Here is a 20,589-nt window from a genome sequence, read left to right as displayed (position 1 = left end):
TATAGTGCATTAATAAAGAAAACACAGGTAACCACACAAATATCTTTAGCACAAGAAAGGGAGCTGTTGCAGTTATTATGTTGAGGTGCAAGTATGAGTTGAGAAATGTGATTTCCAAGCCTTGTCTAGCACTTCTTTACAGTGCAAGAGAGAGACTACAATTTTGGACACGGAATAAAAAATGATTTTCAGCCAAAAAAAAAAAAAGTCTGCATCTATTTTGTAAAAACATGACAGTGCATAAATGCATTGAAAATCAGATTTTCAGTTTTTTCATGTTAATTCAGTTAACATAATTTAGAACTTGATTACCAGGCTACTTAAATTGTAGATTTCCTTTTTCGGAAAGTCATGAATTTAAAAGAGTTTATTATTCAAATGTGGAACATGTTTCTAGGAGTTTGAGCGATTTAACTTTGACAGGTTCATTAGCACCCTGGACATTGAATCTGCATCCTGCAAGAGTTTGGTGTCTCCATTTATTAACCTGCGCTAATACAGTATCTACCCCTAGGTTTTTCTTATAAAAGTGTGAATATATCCTAAACTGACTTAGCAAAAATGGTGACAATAAGTGGAGTTTACTTGATCAGTAGTGTTGATACAACAAGTATTATTGTTCTGCTAGGAACCCTGTAATATACTAAAATACTGATTATTAATAACATTTATTTTAAATCAGTATAGTGTACTTCACTAACACATTGTAATAATTAAAAAACGTAACAACCCTGTAAACATACGCAATGCAGTGCTCTGTAAGCTATAAGTCAGAACATTTCAGTACTGTAAACTTTCAGATCATCTGCTTTTATTAAGTGTGATTCTAAACAAAGCGATATCGTCCAGTATATTCAATCCGGGACATTTCAAAGGGGTGATAAGATGTTGGTTAGGTTGATATTAGGCTTCTTCAAAACTTACCTTGACGTGACTACAAACTTTGAATTCACAATTTGGTTTTACTATTTATCCAATATAATGCTGTACCCTTGTTGTATAGCCTGGATTTAATGGAATGCCTTTTCTATAGTTTGACAGGGTTACGGACAGAGGTAAAAAGAGAAGGGGAGAGAGGAGGAAGAGAGAATTGTGGAAACACAGACAAGGTAAGGATAGAGTAGAATATATTAGCTAGCAATAGAACACAGGTATGGTGTTATGATGGTAGTTAAAAAGCGTCTTGTTATAGGTATGAAATATGAGAGTTATCAGAATGAATGTATTCTTCTTGGGTTTTAGATTCACTATGTTTTAGTCAACACAAAGCTGGTGTATCTGCACTAGGGGCAGAATATTGCAGAGGAACATGGTACATCGGTTAGTGTGGACCTTTTTACTGCTCTTCTGTTATTTCTGTACTGTGAATAATGTAGTTGCATGTAGTTTGTGTGTAGGGATTGTCTGCTTGGGCCTCAGAATCATATAGATGAAAATGCTTAGGTGCACTACATGAGTTTAATTAGCTAAATACCAATACAACCTCAAAATTGATGTATTGATATGAAGTGATTATAGTAATGATGTAAGCCATGCAACTTTCAGCTCTGGGAAAATGGGCCTTGTAAACATACTTCCTTTGCCAGACAGGGGAGTTGAATAAACACACATACCAAGAACATGCTGCCGCCTCTTCAGTGTCTCAACAGCAAGTGACCACCTCACAACAGACAAGGCTCAAAGCCGTCCTCTTTTTATGGAGCGATGGGAGATATACGGTGTCTGGAAAATTATAGAGCGAATGTGTAGTAGTTTTGTTGTCTCAAACAGTTTATTTTGGCCACTGTTTGTGTTCCTGTTTGTTCGTTGTTTGTTTTGTGTGTTGGGCAGTTGTTTGTTACTGTGAATAAAAGTGCACACTAGCGCTTAAACTGCAGCTTCTGTCTCTGGGTCTACTTCGTGGGAGTAATGCAACTTGCCAGCGACGCTGTCCTTTCCACAGTACGGCATGCAGTTTGAGAGCTTTTTTTAAACATACTAAATAACAAAACGGACAGCAACTGAGACGAATATAACAGATGACATCCTATGCAGTGTGCAATCAATTATTGCACACAGTTCTCATTGTTTGTGTTATTTGGTACAGAAAGTAAAACAGCCCCATAGTTCAAATGAATCTATCCCAGTGATAGCAACAGATATAAATAATAAATAGTGTGTGCTTCTTTCAAAATACCTTTTAGTGAATGGAAGTTTGTGGCAGGTAAGATGTAAGGAATTATTTCATTAGCAAGCGCTTTGATCAGTTGAGGAGAGTGCTGTGAGGGTTGACCATGTGTTCAGCAAGTGATAAGATTTGCCCTTCAATACCTATAATAAGTCAGCAAAGTGCTTTCTTTCCCGCAGTAGCAAAGGCATTATTCTGAATTTGTACAGAAAAAGAATCAGTATTCAAAAAACGACCAGCCTCATTTCATCAACCCTTTTCAATATATCTCTATAATTAATCCCAAGGAGAACACACTTGGAATAATGTTAAATAAACGTGTATGTATAATTTATTTACTCATTTTGTTCTCTCCAGTTGATGAACTTTGATGTCTTTCAAAGGGTAGGCTGACATTAAATCTAAATAGATCCACCAAGGGTACAGAAAATGAGCTGCAGTCACATACTTTAATCCAGCTTTGTCAAAAGTGTACTTTTCATAAATGTAGCAGTAAAAACAGTTGCTATTCGTTTAGAATAATAAAACAGTGTGCACTTGGTCATACAATTCCCTTCTGTGTAAGATAGTCATGAGGTAGCCTTATTATCCCTCCTGCGGCTGCATCTCACCACTAGGGGATATAGTGCAGGCGTACTTCTCCAGTTGTGATGAAACTTGAAAAGGACATTCTTTAGCACAATGTATTAATCACAATCCACAGCATGGATGCCTGTCTATCCATCCCTTATTTAATTGTGAAGAAAGTTGCTTTGGACATTCTTGTCAGTTTTTGTATATATATATATATATTTTTGTAGTATTTCATGTTATGGGTGACTCTAATTTTGTATTTACAGCTGTGTCGGGATGAGTGTGACGGATACGTCAATGTAAATAATACATGTGAAGACATGCAGAGGGTATAGTAAAGTGTGAGATCTATGATACTAGTAGTGGTTTGAAATAGTTTTCCTGTTACAGAGTATACATTTAGGTGTTCTGTAACTGGACTCTGCTGGAACAGGCCTACCAAACAAATCAACACTAGCTTTGCCTTTAGGTCTCGAAACCAAATCCGTCTTCTAAATGTGAAATCAAAATGTTACACTTTTTCCTGCCCCCGCTTAGAATGACCTATTAATAGCATTAAAAAGTGCAGCTGTATGTTTCTGTAATTAATCCTATTCTACAGCATATATGTGGAATGAGTGTAAGTGTTGTGTGAATGTACAGGAGAAGCAGGAAGGGATTTCAAAGCATAGAGGTTTAAAGCTGCAGATCCCACACTTCAATTTTTTACTTCAGTTTGATTCCTGAGGCTGTTCATTTTGTTTACATTCACTAGTTTAGTTTCAGCTGCAAGCAGGAATAATTCTTCCTTTCCCTTATAGCAGCCTTGCTTGCCTCTGATAGAGAGTCACAGTAGTTAGTTCCAAGCTAGAGTAATGTGACTGTCTTTACAGGAACGTTATGGTAGAACTAGAGTATGACCTCACCACAGTGTGGTAGCGGCAGATTAACTAGACTGGAGAGAAAGTGAATTTTTGGTCAAAATGAAATCCATACAAGGAGATGAATGTTTTTCTGTTTGTAATGAAGGGATACTAAAAGAAACTTGACAGGCATTTTGATTAGATGTCTTTCTCCATGAGGCTGATTTTCAAAGCTTTTTACTCAAAAGTATACATTATTCAATATTTACAAAAATGTAAAAAATAAATAAATAAACAGCTTAACTTTATTTAAATGTTGTCAAAGAATTGTATGCGTTTCTTTTAGTATTTTTGCTGTTCAGTATATGTGCAAATGATAGTGGCTATTTTAAATGCTGTAATTATTATCTGACAGCGAATCTTCAAAGAATCTTTGTAGAAATCCCAGATCCCTTGGGGGCTTGCAAATCTGTTGCTTTAAGGCACTTTGATGTCATGGGCGAGGTGCTCCAGTTAGAGTGGGCTATATAAAGGATGCAGTTAAATTATTTAATCAATCTCCAAGTCCCCATTGGTCTGTTGAGACCCCTTCATCTTGTGGAAATCTTCAAATACATCTTTCAATATCTAATTCAGTTTCATCACAAACGTTAAACGCTAAATAAAGTTGTATACAATTTTCTTCTTCTTCTTCTTCTTCTTAGTAGTAGTAATAGTATACATGGGGAACGATAATTGTCCTATAAACTTCTGTCTTTTGCTTATTATGCACGGTGATGGCGCCAGACCCGACTATAATAAGGTTCATGATAAAACTGCTAACCTCAGTTTTTAAAAACAAATGCTGCCACCAGTACTTCAACATAACAAAACACTGTCAGTACCAAGACAAACAGCAATGTTCAGCAGATTTAATGTTTCATCCGCAGAAGGCACATTTGTGGAAATCAGAATAAATGCAAGTACTCTTAGAAAAACTATGAGCGACATCCAGTTAGTAAGAAATGACCTCAGTCACGTGCCCTCCCTGGGATGTGAGGAGAACAACTCTGAGTATCCTTCTGCAGGAATCCTTCTGACTGGACTCCAACTCAGTACACACGTTTGTGTAGTCAGCAGTTCATAAAAGTTTAGTATCAGCAGCATATTACTGGTAGTTAGTTCTGGTCTTACATTATTATTATTATTATTATTATTATTATTATTATTATTATTATTATTATTATTATTTTATTATTATTAAGTGTAGCACGCTTAATTGTCTAACTGATTTTTCTGGAATATTTATACACTTAAATGGAGATTGCACTTAAGCAGGTTGGTGACTCCCAGTCCTTACATAAAACTTTACCGTTAAAGTTTTATGTAAGGACTTTACCGTTAACAGAATGCATTATTCTACATTAATTATTTTACTGAACTTCAATATGAAATCAGGGAACCATCAGTTAATTACATATTTAAATGCACAATCATGAAAACTGCATTCATCTACATGTAATTTTAGGCTACTTGAAAACTGAACAGAAATCATTATGCACGTACCTTAACATACTGTTAATGCTGTTCTCATTTTTGCACAGCATAGTCCTTTTAGTACAGTCTCTTAGCTTAGCAGTTCAGCTGTCACTCGCTGAAGCTGATTTTGCAATACTGTATGTAATTCATATTAGGACTGTATTTTTAAACAAACTGTTGAAAATGTATATTTTCTTAATTGGTAACATGTAAGTAAAGTTTTTTAAAGGAAAACATAAACTAGAATGGTGTTTACACAGCAAATCACGTAGTAAAAAGCACTGGGGGTGTGCAGTAGGGGTCACAAATTCCAAGTATCTGACACTTATCATTATATGTTTCTAATTCCTGTGACTGGAGGTGAGAAGTGTGGTCTGTGGTTGCAAATGCATCACATTTTGGTGCAGAAGATTTTGCACCATTTTTGCATTAGTCGCCATGGTTGATCTGACCGCCAGTATGCTAGGGTCATGTGTAAAACCAACGAGAGGAAATCATTCAACGCCACCCTCCAAAAAAGCCAGGTGAATTTTCTACTGCGATGCTTAGTAATAATACATACTGTGCCTTGCAAAAGTATTCAGACCCCTGACCAATTCTCTCATATTACTGAATTACAAATGGTACATTGAAATTACGTTCTGTTTGATATTTTATTTTAAAACACTGAAACTCAAAATCAATTTTTGTAAGGTGACATTGGTTTTATGTTGGGAAATATTTTTAAGAAAAATAAAAAACTGGTTGATATGGTTGACTGGTGCAATAAATAATTGTAAAAATATAAACTTGCTTTGAAGGCCATCAATCTAAACTGCCTAACATCCCAGGGAGGGCATGTGACTGATGTAATTTCTTACTAACTGGATGTCGCGTATAGTTTTTCTGAGAGCATTTATTCTGATGTCCAGTGAGTAGAGCCCAGTTATTGGCTGCTGTGAAGTGTGAATCCATACATCCTGTCCAGTTCATGATGAGCTTTCTTTTTTAAATTGAAACAAGCTAACAGTTGCATCAGGAACCTGTAACAGTACATGTAACTTCATTGGATTTTAGTGCAGGGTAAAAGTACACAAAACAGACCAGATTTCACGGTGCAGAATGCATTTCATGGTCTGTGTCACGTTTTTCACGAATTTAAGCATGCTGGAAATAACATTACGATTTAAAGATTAACTATATCCCAGAGATAGCAATGTATTCTTCTTCTTGTTTTGATTCACTTTGAATCATTTCTGTTTGAGTTATCACAGAAGTTGAAAGTGCCCCAGTGGCTTCAATGAGAATCATGTCTAAAATACTTCTGGTACACCAGAGTGTAACCATGAACCTGTCCCCCTGCAACACTGCCCCTAGTGAATGTAATAAATACATCAGTAAGAAATCCCATACAGACCAAAGATACGTAACAGGAGAGCAGTTTGTGTTGCTCTTTTTAATGAAACAATTATGTTCACACAAGTACGATAATCTGACTTAAATATAATAAAGAAAATAGCTATTTCTGCACATTGCGCTTTAAAACTATAGCAATACGTATTCTAATAATTTGTCAGTTTGCTCAGCATGGTTCATAGCAATATTTTCTGTACTGAAGACAATGACAAGATGCTTTTAGTTAGTTCCCCACACAGAGAGAGAGACTAATTTATTATTAGGTCCAGTGTTACAGAACCCCGCCCATAGTGCTCACAAGAAACATATTACTTTACCTTTGCTTTATCCTTTGATGTCCATATCGCAGCAATTTTTTTTCTAACTTATTCCCTTGTTTTTATGTTTTTTTTATTCACACATCAAAAGTAAATCAAGTACGGAATTACTATTTTTCAACTGTTACTCTGAAAGTGTTCTTCTAAACAACACGTGTATCCAATCCATGCTCCCTCCTGCAACAATCTTGACACTCTCATTGAAATGGGTGGCATATTGCGGGAACAGAAAATCAACACTGTTGCAACAGGGACTGTGATCTAGATACACTGCAGTCTTTAGAAGACATTAGATTTTTTCCAGGCGAATGGACCCGAATAAATGTTGAGAAATGTTTTGCCCAGTTGTTTATGATCCATGATGTGTATTTAAGAAATTGCTATACAGACAGCACGGGACACAAGCAGGTAATGTAATGCGATTCTTGTAAACACTGCAGGAGGTTCTGTAACACCTGTGTGTACTTCCCTGTAATAAAAATTAATTGCATCTCGTTAGCAATAGCAATTAACTCAACTAGCCCATCATAATGCATTTGTCAGCAGTGAAGCTTGCACAGGTGTAGCAGAAGAGACTAATAATCAAATTATCCTCACTCTCTTACCTTTTACATTGATGATGCAAAAAACCCTTGTGGGGAACTAACTACTGTAATGGTAATGGTCTTTAGTAGAGAAAATATTACAATCAACCTTGCTGAGCTCACACTTTTTAAAAATACGTTTCAAGGGTGTGGTGAAAAATGGAAACAATACAAGAATTGGAAACCAAAATACCACGATAGGTGGATGAGAGAATCATTTATTTGTTCTACCTTCAACCCAGAATCATTGCATTGTCATTGTACATGACAGCTGTCTGCCTGCATTGTCATTAAGGATCATATTGGGAAGGCTTGACAGTATCTAACATGTTGCAACAAAAATACAGACACAGTACACCAGAAAGACAATGGTTTTAAAAAGACACACACAATGGACCAGAATAGACAGACAATGGTTTTAAAAACGATTGCAAACAAGGGCTGAATCCTTGGAAGATGGCTCAATTGAGGATGCACAGGCAGCATTCTGTTCCTGACACTGTGCTGTGTAAGCAAGTGAATGTGTACCATGCAGTCTGTTTAAATGATGGGATGAATAAGGCAATGATAGCTGACAGCACTATGTGTATTAGCACCGGCATGCACAGGCAGTGGGATCTTGGTTATGTGTGTTGAAGTTAGAAATTTCTCTTGACTTCAGTACATTTACATTGCACCTCCTTCAAATAGGATCATTTAACTCTTTGTGCCGCTGTGACCCCCTTATCAACCATAAACTTTGCAAACCATGTTTCAGAGATGTGGGATTCTGAGGAGTCTGATTGATGTAAAAATGTTCATGAAAAGCTTTTACATTTTTTTTTTATTTGTATTGTTGTTTGCTAATGATTATTAAAAATATGTTTTAATTTAGTCAGTTATATAAAAGTATTTAACTTTTAGACTACCAGGAGCATAGCATGCTTGTGTTCCTGTTGTTTAAAGACAGGAGAGACACACTCTTCTGTACAGTAGAATGTGTCATTTATATCACATGTCATTAAAGCATTTCATTTAGGTATTTTCTTTGCATGATATATTTTTTATTCTGTTCTATGAATGGATATGAACATGGTCATTTCTGCCACTGAATACAAGTTGTTTAAATGTTTCACTATGGTTCACAGTAAGACAATTTGTGGAAATACAGTAAGCACACAAGAATGACAGTATGTTTAGGGTACACTAACCCTTAGTAAAACCTTGAATAACTTGAAATAGTTCCATGTTGAACTTTTCATATTTCACAGATACTCCCTGGCGAATGAATACCTACAGCAGCATGGCGGATTTAATTGACAGAGTCTGTGTTCCACTCAGTGGCTTAAACAGAGAGCAAGTCATCCTAATAGGCTTGTCTGTAAAATCAGCCTGCAAACTGGGCAGGGAAAAAAAATCATTTAACAGTGCATACAGAAAATAAAGTGAAAAAAATTGATTATACAACTGAAATCAATGTTAGTGTCTAGTTAACAAAGCTGTGGACAATACTGTTTGTTCAGCAGTAAGCAAGATTGGTCAGTATTGACCATGTGGACATGTAAAGCATATGCACTCGGTTTGGACCAAAAAAACTAAATGGAAATACCTGACACATACAACACAGTCTTTCATGTAAACAGACGGTCCCATCCTGGCGGATGTAATTTGCAATGCAAAAAGGCATCCCTGACATGTATCGTGGAATATATAAAAGCTGCATCTCCCAGGTGCAAGCCCGTTACAGTCCAGACTGTACAGATTGCTGTTGTTTTATCAGGAAGACAGATTTCCATGTTCAGCTGCCTCTTAAAGAGTCATGAATCACTGAGGAATGGGAAAGAAACCCACCAGAATAACTTAAACCCCCTGCAGACTTCATGCTGTGGGGAGTTGCTGCCTTGAGGTAACATTATTGGACATTCTGAATTGGGTAGAAAAACGATGGTACAATAATTGGACACACTAAATTGAAAACTGTGTTACTGAAGTTCCCAGTTTACCTGCACTGTGCTTTTACTATGCTTTACAACACTTTGCATGCTTTTACTGTGGCTTAGTACAGTTTAACACAGTATGAAGGAAAACAACTGTTATCACTACTAAAGCTATTACATATTCAGTATGTCAAGAGATGTAAGTTACGATGCTAAACATTTTTGCTTTTCCTATAGGCAGGGGATAAACAACAACCTACAGTCTTTGCTTTCAGCTCATTAGGGCTCAATAATGCATGTTCACGTCAGTCATATTATTCCAGCAGGAGCGCATAGTGAACTGAACGGGCAGCAAAACCATCTGGTAAACAACACTTCTATTAAAACTGATAGACGTGACAGTAATGGTTTTGCTTTACTTTGGCAAAAACTGCCAAAGGATGGAATCTGCTTAAAGCGAGACATGTCGTGTTTCTTAGAATGAGGAAATGCAGAAAAAATATATTTCCTGTATACGTATGTAGGATTCTGTGTTAGTTGTCTTTCTGTTTGGGCTTGTTGTGTTTTTTTTAAAGGATAATTTATCTTGCATTAAGTGTCAGCGATGAGATTTATTTTCGCTGTCTGAGTCGGCTATAATGTCATCATTATAGCACTTCATTGGATAAGCACAGAGTTGTTTTTTCTTGTCTTTTTTTCCTTCTTATTTCTGTTTATATAATTATTTATTTTCTTTATCAAACCGATTTACAGGGATAATCTATTAAACAATTAAACAATAGTGCTGAATTTAAAAATACAATGAATAGATTAAATGATTTAGAAGTCTTTCTCAATGTCTCAATCATCTACTAGGGCCAGGGGACCAAAAATAATAAATAAATAAATAATAAATAATAATAATAAATTAATAATAATAACATAAAGAAAATAATGCAGTGAAACCTGTTATTAACGTATTAAGGCCAGTCAAGGGACCAAATACATGTAGCCTTAATAGCGGGGTGACCTTACTGAAGGTACAGTGGCATCGATTGGGACTGGAGAATTGTGCTGAATTATACAGTGTCCCGGTTTACAGAGGTGCTGTAAAATCTAAATTCTAAATGAGAAACTATTTGAACACTTTAAAAAAAAAAAAAAAAAAAACTCTTATTATACATACAGTAGAAGTACAGTCCAGGTGTATTCTGTAATTCAAGAATTGCATTATTTTTACTTTCCCCAGAAAGTAAACAAGGATTTTACTGTACCTTACTGGCGGGACATGTGCGTATTCACTGAATATACTTGTATTATAAACTTAGACAAGAAAGATCACATGACTTGGTGTCAGACTGCAGAGTCAGATTTGCATTGATTTTAGACAGACAAGACTTACAAATCATGCTGGATTCCATTTTAATAGGGATTTGGTCGGGACCCACAAATTATGACGAATTATAAAAAAATGCTAGTTTGTAGAGGGGCTGGATTAGACAAGTTTGACTGTACATTGAATTTTGTGTCACACATTAATACCATAGGATTCAAGCTCCTGTGTGTAAAGAGTCAATTGGCTTGGTCATGGGATCGGAGGACGTCCACTGACCTTCAGTCCTCCAGAGCTGTTTTGGGGAATTGCTGCGGTGAGAGACTGTAACTGAACATTCTAAATTGGGGAGAAAAAGAGGGGTAAATAATTGGTCTCTAGATTTAAAAAAAAAAAAGAATAAAACATTAAATTTGTATGTCATTCTTCAATTCCAGTGCACAAAGATTAAACCAATGCTCATATAAAAACCATTTCCCCGTGGCTGCTGTAGTAACAGGAAAAACCTTTCTCTACTTTGTGCTCACAACCGGTAAAGGTTACTGACTAAACAATCAAATGTAAATTATGTGTCGTTGTTTTTCTAAGCAGTTTGTATGAGAGCAGAAGTGCGGACGGTGTAATTTGTTATGTGAGGCTTGACATTTTGGTGACACTTCCAAATATCTGCAATCAGTAGGAGTTTAACCTTTAGCATAATTAATTGCAATAGTGGGGGGTCGTCTGTGCAAAATGTTTCAAATCACTCCTCTTTTATATCACAGCTGCACAAAGCCATTAACACTAAAAGATCATCTTAGACTTCTCAAACTACCTGGTCTTTAATTTGCTGTTGTATTATTATCATGCCTATCCCAGCGCCTGCTATAGTGTAGGTGATTGTACACATGTCACACACACACGTCCAGAGAGTCGCTTGTCCAATTGTGCTTTGTTAGGATATTCTTTAGTTCTTGATCAGAACCTGGGGTGTAAGGAGGTGTCAGTTTCTAGGGACCCGCTTGCCCACTTGTGTGATAAAACTTGTTTACAGCATTCTTTAACACAAGTTGTTGAGTGTGCAAATCTGACCATCTGTCTTTCTGCATGTACACTGAATATGGATGTAAGTCATGGTAATGTTTTCATGATACTGATGGCTCTGATTTTGTATTTAGAGCTGTGGCAGGGGGTGCATTTTACTTTTTTGTTTATTTTTAAAACCTTTTCAATATTTTCAGCAAAAAATACATCATCATTTATGGTAAGTGTTTAAAACAAACTGCATTTATCATAATTTTAAGGTATGGACAGCAAACAGTATTTGCAGGTGACTTTAAACGACAGAAGACTGTCACCATTTTACCCTACCATGAGATTATCAGTTATGCAACAGTAACATCAAGGCATCTTTGAATTCTCTAATATCCCCTGGCTAACAAGCTACTTGAAATATTATATCTTTATTCCTGTCATCCTCTGAGTTAATAAGATTATACGATTAGTTTCACTCAGACTGATGAAATTATAAGTATTTGCTCAATACAGCAGGCTAACAAACATAAAGTACTTGTACTGCAGTTGGATTACTGTACCAGTCTAGTCTATTTTTATTATGCAAACAGCAGCAGATCTAGTGACACACATCCATCCAGTATGGGACCTAGTTGACACTGATTTGAACCCAGTCCTGTTCATTTCCATCTGCAGCAGGCAGACCAATATAAAACTGGTTTGAATTGGGACTTGCAGCCTCCTGTCAGAAATCTCGTTATTACTGCTGAAGGACGTTACCTAATGAGTGCAGAGCAAGGGCAGGTGTTAAACCAGGAACTAAAGGGGGAAAGCAATGGAGAACTGAGGATTCTTTATTTTACTATCAGGGGAGCTGCTACAGGTTAAGTCGTTCCTAATGGGAATGTGTGGATTGTAGACTACAGATGGAACCGGTGGCAGCCCCAGTTTTACTGCAGACCACAGCATTGCCAAACAAGGGCGACACAATAGAATTGAAACATAGTGTTCCTGAATCTGTAGCACTAATGTGCTGGCAATGTTACCAGACATGTGTATAGGGCTCTGCATTCACCCATTTATCTTAGTGATTGTTGCTTCATGGTTTTAAACCCCGATCTCCAATCAGGAATTAATATCAGATACCAATAGTAATATCACGATGGTAATATGTCTGGAGCTGTATAAAAGATACTGATAACTGGACTTTTTTTAAAATCACAAACGTTAACTGTTTCAACCACGTCATATATTAGCACTCAGATGTTGTACACAATATTATTAACATACCATACAGGTATCCGTTTTTATTTAAAACAACAGAAACTCCCTGAAGGAATTTATAAATTGAGGTTTCTCTTTACTCCCTGTAGCAGTCAGTAGCAAAGCATGGCTGGACCATGTTATCCATCCATATGTGAAAATGAATATGAAATAATATTTCTGTTTGTTTTGTAATTATTTGATAGACATGCCTGTTGATGATACACATTTCCAGTGCAGATTAAGATTTGCGAAGAAACCAGTTGGCAACAGTCACTTTGACTATGAAGACAAACTTCGTTAAGCCATTGTCAAAATCTAAAAATGTTACCACTGTTATCCTATCTATCAAATATTCTTCCTCTGGGCACTAATGCATTCCATTGAAGATAATGTAGGAAGGAAAGGTACATTAGTACATTGGTAATGTTTCTGCGATGCAGTAAGCTGAGTGAGATCATTATTCACTCTTATATGTTCCTTCTGGATTACAAAATGACCCTCTTTGTGCCTCCCTGAGATTAAAGACACTTTGATAATGAAAATGTAACCCTGTCCTTGTACAATCACTGTGAATCCCTTTGGATCCCTCTTTCTGGTCCATTTAAAACAAGACTTCAAAGTAACGCCACTCTTTGGCGAAGGCAAATCTTCCCAAATGATTCATTCCCAAAAATTTTGTTTCATATTTCAAATTCTCTGGGCACTTAAAAACAAAGGAGCGCTCTAAACTACATGGCTTCAAACAGTGCAAATAATCTTGCAGACTCTAAATAATGAGTCCTGTGCTATCAATACAGAGGACCTGCATCATTTTCTTAGCAGCTGGCTTCTAAAGAATGGCTTTGACTCGGGAACGGTTGCAATGAAAGTGCACAGCAATCTTTCCCCTTGCACACAGAGAAGGCTGTCTCCCTGCTGAGATGACGGCTTTGTGACACGGCTTTGCTAAGAGAACTAGAGATTTACAAGGAGTTGTTTAATGTAGTTTTTCAAAAAGGTGAGAAATAATGTTGCTGAGAGAGAGACAGCACCTCAGTCCTGACCTGAACACCCCCTGCCTGCTATTCAGTCCTGAGCCTCTCAAGCAGACACATAGAGGATACAACTTGAACACCCTCACAGCTCTGAGAGGGAGAGACAGCACATCAATCCTGACCTGAAAACCCTGCCTGCCATTGTCAACCAGAGACATAGAGGATACACCAGCTTTCATAGAGTACTACAGTTATTCCACGAAGGAGGATGGTTGAACTTACGAGCTGAGTGAAATAATCACAGCACTCTACGAACGTTCATGGAGTAAAATAATGTCTGTTTAAACCTAAACTGAACAACTGAATTCAGAGAATGACTTTCCGTAGATGAAGCTTTGTCTCTGCTTAGAAATACATTGTTATTTAGAACAGTCTGAAACAGCCGCTCATTCTGCCATTGGATTTGAATGCACCAAAGCTGGATGATCTCAACCTCAGCTGTGCTGCACATCCTCACTGCTGACTTGCCTTTACAGCGGTCTGCACTTTCAGCTCCCACTGTATGTCTATAGCAGGGAACTACGAGTGAAGAGCAGCTCCTGAACTCAGGCACGTTAATACAGACTTTCCAAAAAGAAATATTATTATTATTTGTTTATTTAGCAGGCGCCTTTATCCAAGGCGACTTAGAGACTGGGATGTGTGAACTATGCATCAGCTGCAGAGTCGCTTATAGCGTCTCACCTGAAAGACGGAGCACAAGGAGGTTAAGTGACTTGCTCAAGGTCACACAGTGAGCCCTGGTTATAAGCCCTTTTCTTTAACCACAGGACCTTACAGCCTTTTAAAGTATTTGAGTAATTGTAGTAAAAATCACACAGGAAAAACCGACCAAAATTATTTTTGAATCTGCTTACTCGTTAATATAATTTGATCCACCACTTTTTTAGATCATTAAAATAAACCTGGTTATGTTGTTAATGTAGACATGTGGTGTGTTTCAGAACGAGTGTGTTTTACTAAATAAATGTTTTTCTTAGATCAGTTGTTTCAACTGGCGTGTTTGATTTCTCGCTTTGAAAGAGATTCATCATTCGCTGTGAGGGAGACCACATAGCCGTTTTTTGGTTTTTTTTAATGCACAAATAAATGCCTCGCTTTAAAACAAACGACTAATTAAAAAGCTCCAAAAATATCCTTTTGAACAAAATAATAATATTATTAGCCTTAATTTGCTTGTCAAGTCCAAAAACCTATTAGTTACAATCCTCAAATGATTTGCTAGATTTATTTTTAAAAGATTCATTATCGTAATCCCTCACTGATTTTAATATTTACAGCTGACTCAGATACCCAAAGAGATTGCTTCAGTATGCGTGCTTCTCTTGGTTTATGTTCGAATGCATCATTGCCTTTTACTTTTTGGAGGACAGCGAATAGTGGTTTAGTAATGGAACTGTAATAGTTATATTATATAAGACAGAGTTCTGCAGGGGTTCAGTAATAGAACTGTAATAGTTATATTATATAAGACAGAGTTCTGCAGGGGTTTAGTAATAAAACTGTAATAGTTATATTATATAAGACAGAGTTCTGCAGGGGTTTGGTAATAGAACTGTAATAGTTATATAAGACAGAGTTCTGCAGTGGTTTAGTAATAGAACTGTAATAGTTATATAAGACAGAGTTCTGCAGGGGTTTAGTAATAGAACTGTAATAGTTATATTATATAAGACAGAGTTCTGCAGGGGTCTTTTATCATTATTACAAACCATGACAATATAAAATGGCTGTTCATTAAAGTAAGATTAGATTAATACTGCTACAGCCAGTCCTTAAATGGTGTTGATCATTCAAGTGGCTACATTGTTTTAAATCATATTGGATTAGTACATAACATACCTTATCAAGTCTTTTTATTAAATGATGTAACCAGATCTTAAAGGAAGGCTAACCAAGGTTTCTCACCTCATATTGGCACTGGCAATATTAGCACTGCACACAACTAATAGCCATTTTTATATTGGTCTTGTTACAGAAATTGCTCAGGGTTGTGTGTCATGCAGAATCATAAGAATAAGATGGAGTAAAAAAAAAAAAAACCTGAAATAGCAATTTAGACAACAGCTAATAACAGATACCAGGCTACACCTATATATATATATATATATATATATATATATATATTTTGTGGTAGCGTGGCGGGCAGTCAAGACTGACCCAAACACCCACAGACAGAGTTATCGTTCAGCGCCTTGGCGCACTTTTATTCTCACAAAATAAAACAAAACACAGGAACAGAATAAATATTTGAACCAAAATACTATAAACCCTTTTTACAAACAGAACAAACCAAAAGCCTATCTTCACTTGAAGATACTAACTTCACTGTATTGAAGTCCCTAACTCACACAGGACAGCTAAGCTGTTTCCCTGTCTCAAATCCAGTTTATCAATTATTTTAATCCCTCTGTACTTACGTTCTCCACATTCAACACTCCTGCCACCTCCCTTCTTACACTAAGAACAAAAGGACAGTTTATATAGGACAGATAATTGCAAACACTCAGTCAATTAACACCCTATCTACCCAATTAGACAGGTGTTTTTCCCTTTTCTGGTTGAATACCATCAGCCCTAAAGGCTTCTGGGAAATGTAGTTTCCCCAGCCACATGACGCCTATCATGAACTACAAGTTTTTCACCTTAACAGGGGAACATAGATCTTGTCAGCCTCAGACTGACATACTTATCAGCCCTCACTGCCCCACAAATTATATATATATATATATATATATATATATATATATATATATATATATATATTTCTTAGCAGACACGATTATCCAGGGCAACTTACAATTGTTACAAGATATCACATTATTTTTACATACAATTACATTTTTTTTTTTTACACATTATTTTTACATACAATTACCCATTTATATAGTTGGGTTTTTACTGGAATAATCTAGGTAAAGTACCTTGCTCAAGGGTACAGCAGCAGTGTCGTCCCCCAGCTGGGATTGAACCCACGACCCTCCAGTCAAGAGTCCAGAGCCCTAACCACTACTCCACACTGCTATATGTAGCCTGGTATCTGTTATTAGCTGTTGTCTAAATTGCTATTTCAGGTTTTATATATATATATTTGATGGACAGCGACACCTGTGCCTTCTGCCAGTACTGTTGTCAATTCAATGCTTATCTTCTTTCTATTCCTTAAGGATAATATCTTCAAGTATTGCTCATCCTTGTTAGACAGCTTTTTGGGTCTTCCAGTCCTGAGTTTGTCAATTACAGATGATGTTTCTCTGTACTTGTTGATTATGCGTCGGATACCACACCTTGAAAATCAAATGATGTGAGCTATTTCACTCAATGTTTTTAGTAGAAAACACCAGTGGAGGCTTTGAGTAAATTATAGAAAAATGCAACATGTCTAAGACTTTTTGCACAGCAGTATATATATATATATATATATATATATATATATATATATATATATATAACATATGGCATATAAGTAGTCCAATTAAACCATATCTGTTTGTTTTATAACATTTTAAATAGCCAGAAGTACTGTTATGCAGTATTAATTTGAACAAGGCTTTGGACTGCTCACTTCAATAATCAAGGGCATTACACCAGTGAGAACCACTGCAGCTTGGCCTGAATTTCATCGAACGCTGGACATGTGTTACAAGAAGTTTGTAAACATGCTATCCATGTAGATCAAACCTCAGGAGGGTAAAACCACACAGAGCCTCTAATTTATAGTATTTATCAAAAGGGAATATGTTTTATATATGGAGTGTTATTATCATGAAGCTCCTTTGTGGCAGGGCGAGACACCTCATTGACACATCTTCCTATTCCTTTAGTTGAAGGAAGGACAGAGTGCTTTTATCAGCCCCGTCAGCAGTGCACCTTCACTCCCAGACCTGAAAGAACAGTTTGTACTTGTGAGAATGAAAGCACAGAACAAATGGAGATAAGCTGTAATGCATTCACTCCGTTGGAAAAGCAAGCTTGTAAAATATAGATGACTCGTTTCAGCAGAGGCTAGTCCCTTTGAGCCCCACATGTACATGTCCTTAGATCTATCAAAAGAAATTCACCACTTTCAAATCACCAAAACAGAACTGGGGACAGTGAAACCTTGCTAATAAGGCCAGTCAAGAAACAAGCAAAATGGTGTCTTAATGGAGGGGTGGCCTCACTGAAGTACATTGTCGAAACACTTGTGAACACATTTTACTAAGATGTTATTTATTTTAGTTTATTTCTGTGCAAAGTGCTATAATTTACGGGTATCATTTTGAATAGTCCCAATCAAAAATATAAATCAAATGAGTTATATCATGCTGCGTCCATGTTTTCAGAGGGTTTGGTAGTTTACAGTCATCTTGGTCTCATTAGAGAGCTCATTTAACAGTCTCTTGATGCCTTTGGGATTGCTGGTGGTGGCTTTATTACTGAACACGGGGTGGCTTTTTATATATATATATATAGATGTCGATAGGAGCAAATCAGGACTGAGAAAAAGTGGCCTTAAGTGTGAGATGGCCTTTTTACTGAAGTGGCCTTACAGCCATTGTATATTAAAATCTGTAAAAGCATTTTATCTTCTTTAAAAAATAATCTGAGTTTCTTTTTCTGCAACTTTAACTCAGGACCTACAGTAAATCAAATAAATGGATTTTAATGAACTTAATTTCAGTAAACATTAGCTTATTAATGTCGGTTACCTTAGTCATGTAAAAACCAAAGACCAGTCACTTAATAGGTCGTTTCGCATGTGAGGGCCGCAGCTTTGTTGTGCTTGCAGGTGCAGGGTTTTGTGTAATCTCTTGTCCATGTAGCTGACTGTGACAGGGTAGCGTCGTGGGCCCAGATGGTATTCGGCAGGCCAAGAGACTCAGAGACAAGGAACTGCAGTTAACGCGCTTCTGCGCAGTTTAATAAACAAAAAGAAATCAAAAAGTTGCACAAAACACTGCTCACAGAGCAAAAATAAAACAGTTAAACAAAACAGAACGTTCACAATAAAACAAATCACAAAATAACTGACGCAAGGGCCAAAACAAAAGGTTTAAACAAAATACAAAAAAGGTAGGCTGGGCATTAGCCTTCACTACACTTCTTTTTTTTCCCCAAAAATATACACAGAGACCAAACAAACACTCACCCAAAACACCTCCACCAAACAAAGGATTTTCCCCTTTTTATAGCATGTGGCTGGAGCCTAATTATCAATGATTCAATTAGCTCCAGCCACATTCTCACATGTATTTTGGCAGGGATAGGAAATTAACCCCATCCCTGCCAGCCACCACCAAATCACCACATAACAATATTATTTACAGGCAGGGCTCTGCCCTGCTACACTGACATACCAGAATGTATTGTACAGTAACTGAAATGTAACCCTCATGTGCATGCTGAACAAATCATGTGTAATGCAGCAAGGAACACAGCAAGGTTACTTCCTTGATTTAAACAATGAGGGTGTGAATTTCGAATAAAACAATTTGCGAGCACAGGGGTCTCAGCAGGTTTCTGGCTGTGTGAAGTTGCTGGTCTTCACTGGTGATTCCACAGGGAGCATGACTCTGGTTCTCCTGTGGGTTAGGGAGAGGGGATGTTTCTCTTCATCGAGCTACACAGATCCTGCTGGCCAAGTCAGTTTTTATTGATTAAATAATAGTATTCATTAAGTGTTCAGGGCTCGGCACTGTTGTTTAAAAAACAAAAGCAATCATTCTATAGAATAATTTCATGAATATTGAACTGTATTCTATTTAATAAATCAAAACAGACTAACTTGAAATAATTTAAGTAATGTATTGACCTTTTTGCAGACAGATTGGATAATTGTATACTGTATAATGTGATTGAGTCTGAGTAATGTGCTTTGAGTGTTTAACTTCATGTTATCACATTTTTATATTACGACCTGTGGCAGGGCAGAGCCCTGCATGTAAACCGGGGGTAGAATAAAGCCCTGCTGAAGAATGTATTATTTTGGGGTGTGTTTAAAATGATTTGTTATGTTATTAATGTATTGTGTGTTTATTTGGAACAGGTGATGTTATATTGTTTAGTTTAAATGTGGCAGAGGAGATGTTAGCAGCTCGTCTCTGTCAGACATCTCGTGAGAATGCGTGGTCGGTAGCAAATTCATTATTAACAGATTGTCTGTCCACAACGCAGATATAAAACTGTCGTGTAGAATGTGACCATTTCCAGATTGATTAATGTATTACTAATGTGGAGGGGGGAGGAGAGAGGGGAAAACAGAGGAGAAAAATTGGTTGTATCCCTTTTTAATTCTACAGACGTTATTGGAAGTAATTGCACTTTATTTATTTATGAAATGTTTTTTTTTTTTGCTTATATTCAAGAAAACATGTTAAAAAAAATAGTTTAAATGATTATCTTGGCATTTCATTAACATAACCCCAGTCATTCTCAGATTTCATTTACATGATCATGTTTTACGATTTCACTTGTTAACACCTCTGCTGATAATTCCCATAACAACATGATAACTAACTGTCTTCAACAGCTCCATCAAATGGCACATGGACCACAGACATGCAGCCTTTAATGGAGTGCTAACGAATCCATTCCCCTACCTCTTATTAGCTTTAGCAGCCTGACTGCCCCCTTGTTTTTGTCCTATTGAAGATATTGTGTGTTTTTGCTTGTATTTTCTACTGATCAAAA

General features: G+C 36.6%; 1 protein-coding gene across 27 annotated transcripts in view; it reads left to right on the top strand.

Annotated features, from left to right (window-relative positions):
* Window positions 1-20,589, top strand: part of LOC117424054 (alpha-(1,6)-fucosyltransferase-like) — a 215,233-nt gene that overhangs the window by 112,130 nt on the left and 82,514 nt on the right. For 16 of the 27 annotated variants that reach the window (XM_058991321.1, XM_058991320.1, XM_034040237.3 and 13 more), the window contains one exon: window positions 1,034-1,109. The exons of the other annotated variants lie outside the window; for them this stretch is intronic. The gene's annotated coding sequence lies outside the window, so the exon portion shown is untranslated. The remainder of the gene's footprint in view (window positions 1-1,033; window positions 1,110-20,589) is intronic. 27 annotated transcript variants of the gene reach the window in all.

Source organism: Acipenser ruthenus, chromosome 18, assembly GCF_902713425.1.
Source record: "Acipenser ruthenus chromosome 18, fAciRut3.2 maternal haplotype, whole genome shotgun sequence".
Lineage (NCBI taxonomy): Eukaryota > Metazoa > Chordata > Actinopteri > Acipenseriformes > Acipenseridae > Acipenser > Acipenser ruthenus.
The sequence above is the reverse complement of the archived record's forward strand: the minus strand, read 5'-3'. Positions and strand labels throughout refer to the sequence as shown.